This window comes from Pimephales promelas, chromosome 12 (assembly GCF_988280905.1).
Source record: "Pimephales promelas chromosome 12, fPimPro1.hap1.1, whole genome shotgun sequence".
NCBI classification, from domain to species: Eukaryota; Metazoa; Chordata; class Actinopteri; order Cypriniformes; family Leuciscidae; genus Pimephales; species Pimephales promelas.
Genome location: NC_142780.1, coordinates 15,865,048 through 15,879,066, shown reverse-complemented (window position 1 = coordinate 15,879,066; position 14,019 = coordinate 15,865,048). Strand labels below are relative to the sequence as shown.

The 14,019-nt window shown below is 36.8% G+C and overlaps 1 long non-coding RNA gene across 3 annotated transcripts; it reads right to left on the bottom strand.

The window, feature by feature from the left end:
* Positions 1-214: 214 nt before the first annotated feature.
* LOC120478234 (uncharacterized) lies at positions 215-13,803 on the bottom strand. Of its 3 annotated transcripts, none has more exons than XR_016145708.1 (7): positions 13,650-13,803; positions 10,415-10,482; positions 10,236-10,304; positions 6,774-6,840; positions 4,854-4,951; positions 2,078-2,122; positions 215-233 (listed from the first exon to the last, which is right to left on the bottom strand). It is a non-coding gene; the product is annotated as an uncharacterized LOC120478234 (long non-coding RNA). The 3 variants fall into 3 exon arrangements; XR_005622673.2 differs by lacking the exon at positions 215-233 and adding an exon at positions 1,281-1,987; XR_005622672.2 differs by lacking the exon at positions 215-233 and having other exon boundaries at positions 1,281-2,122.
* Positions 13,804-14,019: the final 216 nt, after the last annotated feature.

The following is a 14,019-nucleotide window of genomic DNA, read 5'->3' as shown; positions in this document are numbered from 1 at the left end:
CTACTCGAGGCAATTGCTGTATCGTGAATAAGTAACGGCTGAAGGGCGTTAGGCACGACGCGAAGCGGAGTTACGGTTACCGGTAAGCGGAGAACCGTTACTTATTCACGATACAGCACAGCCTCTCATATTGCTTACACACACACACACACACACACACATACTTGTTTTTGTGGTATAGAAGGTCGCACCGGTGTGGTGGTGGTATATAGGGACACACCTTTCCCAATGCCCTACAGTGATGATACAACTATCAAAAATTTTGTTTTGATCTGCAGATCACAAATCTGACTTTAAATGTTCTATACACACAACAGAACAGAAAATATAAAAATGGTGGTATACAAGGACATTCCCGCCCCCTCCTAAAATGTTCCCGCCTATGACATAATTGTGATTTATGGGGCCCGACCTGATTATGAGGACACTCATTTTACAATACACAAAATATGTCATTTGGGTGGATTACAGGGACCTATGTGTTTTACTGGTACATGCCCACACACACACACAAACCTGACGAGATGGTGTATTACCAAGACTAAGGTGATTTAAGAGTACTGGATCTTAAACACAATACACAACTGCACAATCCAACATTATAAGGACGAGTGTGTTTACTGGTACATGGCCACACACACACACACACACCTGATAACATAGTGTATTACCAAGACTAGAGTGATTTAAGAGTACTGGATCTTAAACACAATACACAACTGCACAATCCAACATTATACGGACGAGTGTGTTTTACTGGTACATGCCCACACACACACACAAACCTGACGAGATGGTGTATTACCAAGACTAGGGTGATTTAAGAGTACTGGATCTCCAATACAATACACAAAAAAACTTGCAACATTACAGGGACAGAAGTGTTTTACAAGTGCTTTAATTATGACTTCAATAATATCATCATAAACATTGAGGTTTTTTTTCAGTTTTACCATGTAATTCCATCATGTCATGCCATTTTAAGTGTAAAGTCACATCCACAAACTTAAAAACATGGTCAATGATTGACAAAACAGCCCTTTGAAGCAGACACATTTTAAAGATGTCATTAAACAGGCTTTGAAATGTATAAAATTAACTCACTCAACATACAATAGATGCTGCTTAGTGCTGCACAGTATTGAAGAAAAAAGCGATATGCGTTAACTCATTAAATAATGCGATATTCGATACAGTAATGTTTAAAGTGTGTAAAACAAACTTAAATTATCTATTATTTAACCTTACATACATGTTTCACATTCTTTTTGTGACAAGAAAACATCAGCTTCTGAAAGTGAACATCAGTGTTTTACTGTACACTGATATTAAAATAACACTTCTTATGCTAAAGCACAGGGTTCAGATTATCCTACATTAGGATTATTTAACAACAGAAACTGAATAATCAAATGTGAAAATAAAACACTGCTTAGTTTTCACTGTATTATTTACATATATACAGTTATTCAGCAAACAGCAGTGAGTGATTTTCTTTTGTTCATGACCCCAGCTATTGCAAGCCGTCGCGATATGCATATCGCGATATATACATTTGCAAAACAAACCAAATTACAACGGACGGTTTACCTCTGTTATTTCCAGAAAATATAAACAGAATTGTCAAGTCAAGTTTCAAAGCAGATTTACAGGAAAATTATTTAACAAAGTTTGCTTGGGTTGTACATCAGCTCTAGAAGCGTCTAGTGTTAATATAACTATCATTGTAAGTACATGAGCTCCCGTGTGTTTAGAGCTTACTAAAGCATGTATTCTTCTGCGCTGAGAATGAGAGTGAGGTAGAGATTGAAACTCCACGGAAAGGGTCTTCAGTGGTCTTACACTTCTGCCATTCAGTCAGTGTGGCCAGTTTTCCTTTGGTTATATGTGCCTTAACATGTTTAATTGCAGCTGTAACTTCAGCATTTGATCAGCACACTTTTTGTCCTTTCCACAAGGTTTTCAATTTCTTCCTCACTGTCATTCTCTGTACAGAATACAACATGCTTTGTAAGTACATGAGCTCTCATAGATAAAGCTTACTAGATGGTCATATTCTGATTTAAACCTCGGGTACCTTGAGGCACGTCAGTGGTTTTCTCGATGGGCATCTTCTGAACACCTGGAAGAAATCAGTTATATACTGATCAGAAACTCAGATGTAACTCAAACCTGTATCTAGAGCTTAAAACTGGTTTTACATCTGATATCTAAAAAATACATTTCAAATGATATTCAGATGAAATGTTGTGTTAAACAGATGCTTTTAAAGTTTTAGACCAACATGAACATCATCAACGTATTGGTATCGGCCAGAATTACAATGTTGGTGCAACACTGACTCCATTAATGTTCTTCTAGAAAAGGTGCACACTATAGTGCAAATATCTGATTATTGATAACTGATTATTGACTGATTATTACAATTAATGACAAAAGAAATGTTAAGAAATGTAATCTGATATTACCTACTGAAACACTATAGCATTATATATATATACACACACACACACTGAACAATTGTAAACGCAACACATTTGTTTTTGCCCCCATTTTTCATGAGCTGAACTCAAAGATTTAAGACTTTTTCTATGTACACAAAAGGCCATTTCTCTCAAATATTGTTCACATATCGTTTAAATCAGTGTTAGTGAGCACTTCTCCTTTGCCGAGATAATCCATCCACCTCACAGGTGTGGCGTATCAAGATGCTGATTAGACTATGTGATTATTGCACAGGTGTGCCTCAGGCTGGCCACATTAAAATGTGCAGTTCTACTGTATTGGGGGGTCAAAAAACCCTCAGTCAGTCTCTGGTGTGAGCACCATTTGCCTCACGCAGTGCAACACATCTCTTTCGCATAGAGTTGATCAGGTTGTTGATTGTGGAGTGTGTAATGTTGGTCCAGTGTTGGTCCACTTGCTGGATATTGGCAGAACCTGGAACACACCGTCTTAAACGCCGATCCAGAGCATCCCAAACATGCTCAATGGGTCACATATCCGGTGAGTATGCAACATGATATTGTTGCATACTATATATGCAACTATATATGCTGCAACATGACACAACAATGGGCCTCAGGATCTCGTCACGGTCTCTCTGTGCATTCAAAATGCCATCAATAAAATGCACCTGTGTTCATTGTCCATAACATACGCCTGCCCATTCCATAACCCTCCCGCCACCATGGGCCACTCGATCCACAACGTTGACATCAGCAAACCGCTCATCCACACGACGGCATACACGGTGTCTGCCATCTGTCCTGTACAGTGAAAACCGGGATTCATCCGTGGAGAGAACAGCTCTCTAAAGTGCCAGACGGCATCGAATGTGAGAATTAGTCCACTCAAGTCGGTTACAAGGATGAACTGTAGTCCAGCCGAGACCCCGATGAGGAGGACGAGCATGCGGATGAGCTTCCCTGAGACACTTTCTGACAGCTATGCAAACTGGTTGTTGCAGCAGCAGTCTGGTTGGCTGGTCTCAGTCTTGTAGGAGAAGAGGCTGGATGTGGAGGTCCTGGGCTGATGTGGTTACACGTGGTGTGCGGTTGTGAGGCCGGCTGGATGTGCTGGAAAATTCTCTGAAACACCTTTGGAAACGGCTAATGGTAGAGAAATTAACATTCAATTCATGGGCAACAGCTCTGGTGGACATTCCTGCAGTCGGCATGCCAATCGCACGCTCCCTCAAAACTTCGACATCTGAGGCATTGTGCTGTGTGATAAAACTGCACATTATAGAGCGGCCTTTTATTGTGGCCAGCCTAAAACACACCTGTGAGGTGGATGGATTATCTCGGCAAAGAAGAAGTGCTCACTAACACATATTTATGAACAATATTTGAGAGAAATGGCCTTTTGTGTACATAGAAAAAGTCTCAGATCTTTGAGTTCAGCTCATGAAAAATGGGGGCAAAAACAAAAGTGTTGCGTTTATAATTGTTTTCAGTCTATACAACTGGCTTAAAACAATTAAGCCAGTTATATACGCAACACAGTATAATTTTAATTTGACCATTGGGTGCGGATACTTAAGTCAGAGAGCATTATTAGGGCGTGTGGATGATGTGTGTTTGGCTGTGGATTCGGGTGACATTGGAGCTCATCTTACTCTAAAGCAGTGAATCTGCACGCAATAACAGCTCGGGTGCACACGGCTAACACGGTTTATCAAGTTAGTGGTATTACATCCTGCATAATCTGTGTGCGTGACATGAGCGCACACAGCGCGTGTCTTCTCCAGGTCTTACCGGGTTGTTCATAAAAGCCAAATGTGGCCAGATGTAGGCTTTTAAAGTAGTTGGAGCATTTTTATTGACTCGCACTCGGGGGGACTCGCCTCCCTCTGCCAGTGTATGCTACCGCAACAAAGCACATACGTGATAAATGACGTCAGAAAAAAGCGTCAGTGCATTATAACCGGTTATGGTCTATTACTGAACCGATACCAAATCGTCCTCGTCCGCATCACAATGCATCGTAGAAACGATTCATTTTGACACCCATAACAAACGCAGTCATGGCGCAGCACAAAGTGAAATTGTTGTGGACAGCAGAGATGGAGGATCAGCTAGATTTGTGGCAACAGCACGAATGTTTATACAACGTGTTATGTAAAACCTTTCCAAAAACTATTCTGTATTCTGTATTCTGAACTCTTGCGAGATTTTGTGCTCACAGTCGAGACTCTGGTTAAAAACCTGTTCGTGTGTGGAGCAAAACTATAGGAGCAAAATGGTTAAATCTAGGATTTTTGGCCTCATGTTTGTGGTCTATCACATTTTGAAAATCTTATAAGATGTAAAAATTATTTTGGTGTGTACCCAGCATTAGTTGACACATACCAACATAACTAGAGACGCTGCAGCTCCAGCAGCAACATCTCCTCCAGAACCGCTTCCATCAGGATCACTGGCAGCAGAATCCGTCACACTGATCTCATCTAAGAGAAAAAGAGACATTTAAAACAAGAACATCTTCAGTTTAACCTGTATTCAGATGTCATTTATGAAACATGAAAAATTACGCCGTTTAATAATAATAATATTAATAAAAACTATAATACTTCACTAAGATGCCTATTATTCGAATTATCGCTAAGACCGTAATATTCTAAAACTGTCAATGAAAAATTAATATTTTATGCGTATATTATTTTACAATAGGAGGTTATAATACTTTCTTAATTTCGTCACATAAGCTGTTATACTGGCAGAAACCTGCAGTTTCAGTGAAAACAGGTTTATAAACGCATCTTATTACAAAATCTTATTACCACAAAAAATGTGGATATAATGCGAATGTGAAAATAATGTAACTGGTGCTGGTTGCGTGCCAAATGCATGTTAAACTCAGAGATGGAGTTCACTGCATTCATTCCCTGAGAAACGGGGCGTGGAAAAAGGCAGATCATGAGCTGATCGAGCGAGTAAAGTGTGCTCTTCAGCACTTGCTTAATTATCGACTTTTGCCATTTGATAAGGGCGCTATAAACCATGTTGTACTTTTGATTTTAGTTTGTTTGAGAGATGCTTTGCCAAAAATAAATAATATTTAAAAAAAAGAATTATGATATAATATAAAATAAACAAAGACAAATATTTTTGGTTCATTTGGATCAAACTGTGGTGGGTCACTAGAGTAAAGGTAATAAATGGTAACACTGTATAAATTTGACTCCGAAAAAATGCCAAATAATAAACAGTTAAGAGGCTATAATGACATGTTATAGTGAGATATGACAGTGCTTCTGCAACACGCATCACTACAGATGAGTAGCTGAGTATCTCTTCAGCATTCTGATGCGCAAAATACCAATTGAAAACTAAAGTCACAGATGATCAACAGAGTCATCTTGATGATTTTACCAGTGCAGATGTTACTCTCTCTCTATTGATCTTAAAATTAGCTGACGATACATAAAATGTGGCTCATAGTGGTTGCTTTCAATGACGTGAACACCTTTAAATCTGATATAGCGTGGGATTTGAAGATTCGGATTTATATCCGTTTTGTGAACACATTTATGTGGCCAGGTGTAAATGGAATTGTTTTGACAATGAAATGACCCGGGGCCTTTACCATGAAGCTGGTTTAGGTGGCTAGCCAGCTATGTTTCAGTTTACTTTGCGCCAACCCTGGGTTTAAGGCACCATGAAAGTCTTTTAGTAATTTTTAGTAATGTTTATTTAGAATAATAAATTTGTATGATTTAGAAATTATTATTCCCTTAATCTATCACACATGTACAATTTTAGTTCATCAACTACAATGCAGATTTTAAATGAATAAATAAATATATAAAAGGTAACATAAATATACTTTAGAATCAATAGATAAAGCTATAAAATGCTATAGCTATAAAAATATGAAGCTATAAAACTTCACAACTTTTACTTGCACTGATATACAGTGACAAGCCTTTTTCTTTTAGTTGTCCTCTTTCATAGACAGATATTTTCTTCTTGTTGTGTAAATTTGTTTAAATTCTTAATATTTTAATATTTCTATTTAATAAGTGAATTGTGCTGCTTTTCTCTTGCGAGAAATGAATTTCAGTTTTGAATGAGTTTCTCTTTCTCAGCATGTGATTGGCTGTTGGCTACTGATGTCACACCTAAACTCAGGATCAAAGCCTGAGTTGACAGAGAAAGTTGATGATCAGCATCATGGTACAGGCCTCAGGTGTAAAAAAAAAAATATGATGTGATAAAGATCTTACTAGACTAGCAATTTCTAAAATGATGCAATGCTCTTTTTATTACCATGTCAACACAGTCTTGACTCTTGACCCTCCAATGATGATCTGATATGGTCCTTCTCAGGGCTCATCTGAAAGCAAGGTAAAGAAAGAAAAAATTAACATTCTACTAAAGACAAAGGACTCAGAGATTCTCCAAATGAAGCAGCACAGATACTTGACTCCATCAACACTGACTGATCACGGTCATAAAACATAAGATTAAAACAATTTCACATTATCAATGATATACTTGAGCAAAAGAAGGCTGATCATGCCAAAACAAATTCAGGCATGATGGTACATTTCAAACCACTTAGTATTAATAGTGATCAAATTAATGAGATGAATAGGGACTTCAGTTTTAAAACAGGGTGACATACGCAAGTTGTGATCATGTATATAGTTAAAACCCTATAGATATATGGTCATAACCACTCAGAGATGTATGATATATAGGGCTCCATATCAGTATTGGAAAATAAATTTTTAATGTTATCGTTGTCAATTCGATAGGAAAATTAGGTTGATTAACACTGATGAATAATGGATTATGTCCTTCAGCTTCAGATGTGCGCTGTTCCCCATGATGGTTGTGAACAGTTTGAATCACAAATCTGTGATCTCTTTTATTTTGTTATATGTATATGTATATATATATATATATATATATACTTTATCTCATATAGAAATCATTTGGCTGAGTAAATGATCGCTGCAGTAAAGCGCTTCACTGTAGGCCTAGCGGTGATCATCTCCTTTAGCACATGCGCTCAAACAGCAAAGCAGAACAATAATAACTATGATTGGGACTGTCATATACATAACATTATAATGAGCAAACTACTGCATTAAAAACTTTGTGAATTCTTTGGGTTTAGCTGCTGTTTCATCCACAACAGGAGTTTCACTATATAACTTTTCTCAAGTTAATGTCTGCATGATTTTGTATAAATATCTAATCAATCATATATAGGCTGTGTTCCGTTGAGCTAAAACCATCTAATAAAGCTTCAGTTTATGGGTGTTCCTTCAGCTCTTAAGCTTTAGCACAGCTCAAACACAACGCTATTTGAAACAGAAATATTAAAGATGTTTACTGTAATATTCAAATGTTTTATATTAAAAAGTTCTACATGTTTAAAAAACACTGATGCGTTATTATTCATAACTAGTACTTTTTTTTGTTCTTGTATCATTTATCAACAATATGGTTTGAGTAAAATCATTCCCTTATTGTGTGTGCGGAGTGGACTTGGCAAACCCAGACAACTTCCGGCAAATTTAGATTTACTCTGCAAGTAAGTCTGGCATAGACCTCATTCAAGCCCATTTCTAATCCGTCAAAATCGAGGAACTTATCAGAAACGTTGGCTTCCATTGACTCCCAATCATTTTGGTGACAGCGAATAACTTTACATCGAAGATGTCCAAAGACTCCATTTGTCCATTATTTATTTCTAAAGAAAAGGGTTGGGTAGTAACCAAAGTCTATGGCGTGAGGCGCACACACGCAGTCTCTCGCTGTCTCCCTCTCCCTCTCCAACGTGCGCGTACTATACGGTTTATTGAAGCACTGTCTGATCTGTCTCGCACGCGCTTTTGCTCGCTCGCTCTAGATTCCGGGAGATTTGAACTAATTTGCGATTATCCAGGAGCCGTTATCAATATGCGGGAGACTCCCGGAACGTCTGCCGATAGCGAGGATATTATTGAAGATGCCGAAGACAAAACGCTGCAAGGTTTGGCTGCATTTCACGTGTAAAATTACGCGTCAGAACGATTGTCTGAACTTAAGCCCATATAGAATCACCATTCGCACCGCCTTGACGCTCACGTCGTCATATTATATTAGTGCGCGCATGCTCTGCTCCTCAGATTTCTCTGTTGAAAAAGGAAGCTTGTCAGCAGCGCGAGGAGTTTGGCAGCGAACGGAGCATCTCGTTCCCTATTCAGAGAACATGGTTTACACAGAGACGTTCTCTTTCATATGTTCATATGCAGTGGGAACGAAATATAAAACTGGATAAGAGCTTAACTAGTAAATGACCAGATAACTTACATGACTAGTTAAAGCAGACAAAACATGGGAACCTGTAGCCATGTCGATATTATATTACCCTGGTAGTAATCTCTATTAATCTCCAGTATAATTATATTGTTTGATATAATATTGTTTTATTTGATATTATGTAAATATGATTTTTTATTTTATATTTGGTTTATTTATTATTAACATATGTTACTTGTTTATATTGTAAGTTAATATTGTGTCCAGTTTGGCCCTGTAAATAAAGGGATATTATTTTTTTGACAAAGTGTGTGCGGTTTCCTTTTCTTGAGTACCGTTTCAAGAACCATTTAGGCACCGGAACCGTTTAAAAAATACCTAGTAGGTACTGGTATCGGATAAAACCCAAACGATACCAAACCCTACTAAAGAAACATGACAATGTATAAAAGGCCCCATTACTTTGTATCTTACGTTACGGCCGATTTAGAAGATGTTTTTGTAAAAATAGGCTAACGATTGCGTCACGAGACTCTGTCGCACACTAGAGCAATTACCATATAGAGTGGAGGAGAAGCTCAGCATTCGGGGGGACGTGGAGGCATAAAGTCAAGGGAGAAGCCCATAGAGAGCTGTAGAGTTGCTCCTGCTGCGAGCTCATGGACAGCTCTTACTCGCGCTCTCCGGCTCTGCAAGATTCGGAAGGGAATGATTCAGATTTCTCTTTGCACCGCTACTAGGTTACTCAAGTCTCATCTCCGTCGTCAAGCTCAGTTTGAGCCTGCGCAGTCGTTCAGCCATTTCTTTTACAGTCTATGGTTTTAAGCGATTTGAACGTTTCCTTTTTGTTAAAACCCGAGCAAAGAACAACACTCGGAGATGTTTCTCCGTCATCAACGCACTAACACCGCACTGCCACGATGAAGATTTTAAAACTGGAAGACGAAAAAAGCGGAAAAATACCCCTTAAATTTAACCATTTTAACCATACTATTAAATCTAACAGATGCTAACATTGTCTTCAATGGTGTTCAACACACATACCTCTGTTAAAATCTCAGAAAATTTGGTTTGGGGTTTAATGGCTCTTTAAGAAAGATTAATAAATCCTGTAGAACTATTGTTCATTGTTAGTTAATGTTAACTAATACTAACAAGACACTAACATTTTTTTCAAAAAAGTGAATGGAAATATGAATGTAAAATAAATTTTAAAGTTAATTAATTCCTCACTGGTTCAAACTAGGCTACTGTACTGTATTTGTTTGTTTCATGTTGAAGTGTTTGGGAGATTGGCTTTTAATGATGATCGTTTCGTTTTTGTAATTAGGCCTTTCAAAGTATATACAATTTGCCAATATATCAGATCTCGGCTTTCAAATATAAAGAATGATCAGTTATTGAACTCGGCCCAAATGTTCATATCTGTGTATCCCTAATTTGATTTCCAAAAAAAAAAAAAAAAAAAAACAATACCTTCTGTTCATCTCCGACTTGATTTCGAGTGTTGATTTCGAGAGTGGAGCGATCAACCTCACTGGGAGTCTACAAAACATAAAAGTAGACATGAAACACTGGTGTAAATATGTGAACACTAGATCTCACAATGTGTCTGCTTCGTTTGCTCATTCTCTTCCAGCACAACTCTCACTTACCTCGTGCAGTCCCAGAGTCAGAGCACATAATCATCACTGCCTGAGGACAACTGGGTCTTATGGCTCATCTGAAAATATGAAATAAAGCGTTACATACAGAACACTTCACCTAAGAGTTTAAAAAAATCATAAATAATATATAAGGACAATGTAGTCAGCCAGTTATTAATAATCAGGGTCCCGATACACAGCTACCTATCAATACTTATTTCCACATGAAATATTGATTTGAGATAATATACAAGATTACAAAACATTTCAATATTTAAATGTTAGCCAAGGTAATTTTAATGGATTTTATGCATCACATTACAAGTGTTTTCATTAAAGAATGTCACGTGTCTTACACCATTTTTTTATGAGGACATCATAAGATGAGATGAGATGTTCCTGATGTTTGACTTGACTGGAGAATCTCAGTGTGTTGTGTAAGTTTGACAGAAGTCTGGTCTATGAGGACAGTAGTTTTACCAGGACACTGGTAACTAGAAACATTTGGATGGCACCCTGAGTTTAAGTATGTTTATGTATGAGAGTGATATAATACGAGACATTGCGCCTGTGCTAGAAATACAGTACGTGATCATGACTCACTTCTTATACACACAATCATAATTCAGTGACTGATAACAATCTGTTTCTGAGGAACTGAAATCTGTTCTATTCTTTAAGGAATAACTCAATTATTACATTAACATGGTCTTATCAGTTATCATCTGAAAAAAAGAAAGAAGAGCAAATAATATATATATATATATATATATATAAAGACAAACAAGTACAAATTTTATTATTACTTATTGAAAGCCAATTTCAACAGAGGTTACTATTTTTTAACTTCTTCAATGATTACATTTAATCTAACAAGCACAAATAGTTTTTGATATTGGTATTCGCCAAAATGAGCTGTGAATTATGGGTCAGTATATCAGTATCAATCCTACTATTCCATATGTGTGTCCTGGTAAAACTGTGTCCTCATAGACCAGGATTCTGTCAAACTTACACAACACACACAGATTCTCCAGTCAAGTCAAACATCAGGAACATGTTCTTATGATGTCCTCATAAAACGGTGTCCTCATAAACCAGGTGTAAAGCTACACACAACCTGACATACTGTAATGAACACGCATGTAATGTGATGCACTAAAGCCCTGAACATTAATCTGTAGGGCTGCACAATATATTGCTTTATCATTCATACCTATCTGTGGTAGTGAGTCTAGTGACACTGCAGTATTAGGCATATGTGAAGTCAGGCTATACATGCATAACCTAAAGATGATGCAGTGTTATTTTACAGTTATTTACTCAATTTCAGTACCTAAATGTTGTTAGACTCACCTGGAAAATATGAGCCACTGATTATTTCACATCTTTGTTACATTTTTTTTATCTATGCTTTCCATTTATTATTTTCTATACAGATACAAACCCCAACAAAATCACGCCAATCATTCTAGAATTATTAATTATCTCCAAATAGAGCTATTTAAGTAATTTGTAGAAATTGCTTTTTATATTGCATTATACGTATATTGTAGAAAAAACAAATATTGCAATATCAGTTTTTTGCAATATCGTGCCGATCTATTACATAGGGTCATTTTTAACCTTTAATAATAAAACAAGTAAAATCAACACTGTAAATAACATATCATGTAGCTGACACAGCTTTATTAAACAGTGTCACTTCAGCATGGAAACACTGAATTCAGCTTCATAATGATGGCTGAATCTGCCCTGGAGTAATCCTGACCTTTTGACAAAATGAGCTGTGAATTATGGGTCAGTATATCAGTATCGATCCTAATATTCCATATTTGTGTCCTGGTAAAACTGTGTCCTCATAGACCAGGATTCTGTCAAACTTACACAACACACACAGATTCTCCAGTCAAGTCAAACATCAGGAACATGTTCTTATGATGTCCTCATAAAACGGTGTCCTCATAAACCAGGTGTAAAGCTACACACAACCTGACATACTGTAATGAACACGCATGTAATGTGATGCACTAAAGCCCTGAACATTAATCTGTAGGGCTGCACAATATATTGCTTTATCATTCATACCTATCTGTGGTAGTGAGTCTAGTGACACTGCAGTATTAGGCATATGTGAAGTCAGGCTATACATGCATAACCTAAAGATGATGCAGTGTTATTTTACAGTTATTTACTCAATTTCAGTACCTAAATGTTGCTAGACTTACCTGGAAAATATGAGCCACTGATTATTTCACATCCTTGTTACATTTTTTTTATCTATGCTTATTTTTTTCTATACAGATACAAACCCCAACAAAATCACGCCAATCATTCTAGAATGATTCATTATTGCCAAATAGAGCTATTTAAGTCATTTGTAGAAATTGCTTTTTATATGTTGCATTATGTATTGTAGAAAAAAACAACAACAAATATTGCAATATCAGTTTTTTGCAATATCGTGCCTGTCTATTACATTGGGTCATTTTTAACCTTTAATAATAAAACAAGTAACTGTAAATAACATATCATGTACCTGACACAGCTTTATTAAACAGTGTCACTTAAGCATGGAAACACTGAATTCAGCTTTATAATGATGGCTGAATCTGCCCTGGAGTAATCCTGACCTATTGACATATTATTCAACAAGTTTGTTTTAAATAAATCGATAAATTATGGTAAACGGCATTCAAGTTATTTGAATACTTTATTATATGATATTTAAGGAATATGTTAATTGAACATAACTATTCATTTAATAAATTGCATTCACAATTGATAAATTACAGGCAATAGTAACAGTATTAATAAGACTTAATCAGACTGACAGTTATATTAATATTCAGAGTATATTGAATTATAGTCAGGAGTGATAAGAGCACATGTTTCTTAATGTAAGCATAACTGTAGTAATATACTGTACTGGGTAAAAAACACAGACTGTAGTCATGACAACGCGTTATTATGAAGGCTAGACTATTTTATGTGATCATTAAAGGTAGCAGTTACAATTAAAGTTCAATCTAAAACGAGTTTAAAATGACACAAGCATCGCTGATTCCCTCATGTCAGTCTGTAAACAGAATCACTAACTTAAAAGTCCGCTAGCTCCGTTAGCATCACGCGCTAGCTGCTTTCTAACTGTAAAACGAGCAGCAAAGAGCCTACAGGACATCACAAACAAGCCAAACAGACCCAGGTGCTATTAGAGAAGCAATTAAACAACATTATAACTTACCTAACACATAACAGTTGCTTTCATCGGGTCCAGATATGTCCTTTCGGTCCTTTCAGGTCCAGAGTTTGTCTCTCGTTCAAACAGGAAGTGACCGTGACGACCGTGACCTGATTAAGTTACGTCTAACTTATCATGATATAAACAGGGTTTTATTCATTTATTTATCATACAATTAATCCACAATTAATAAATTACAGGCAAAAATACTTAAATAATAATTATTTTGCATTAAGTTGCTTGTTATAAAGACTATGCTGACGCTGAATGAAGCTCCGCCCACCGGCGCCATTGTGTTTTCGCAATTTCCCGCCTACCGGTACCGATCTGTCCAATCACAGGCCTCGAAGCATACACTTGTGTAAAACATGCA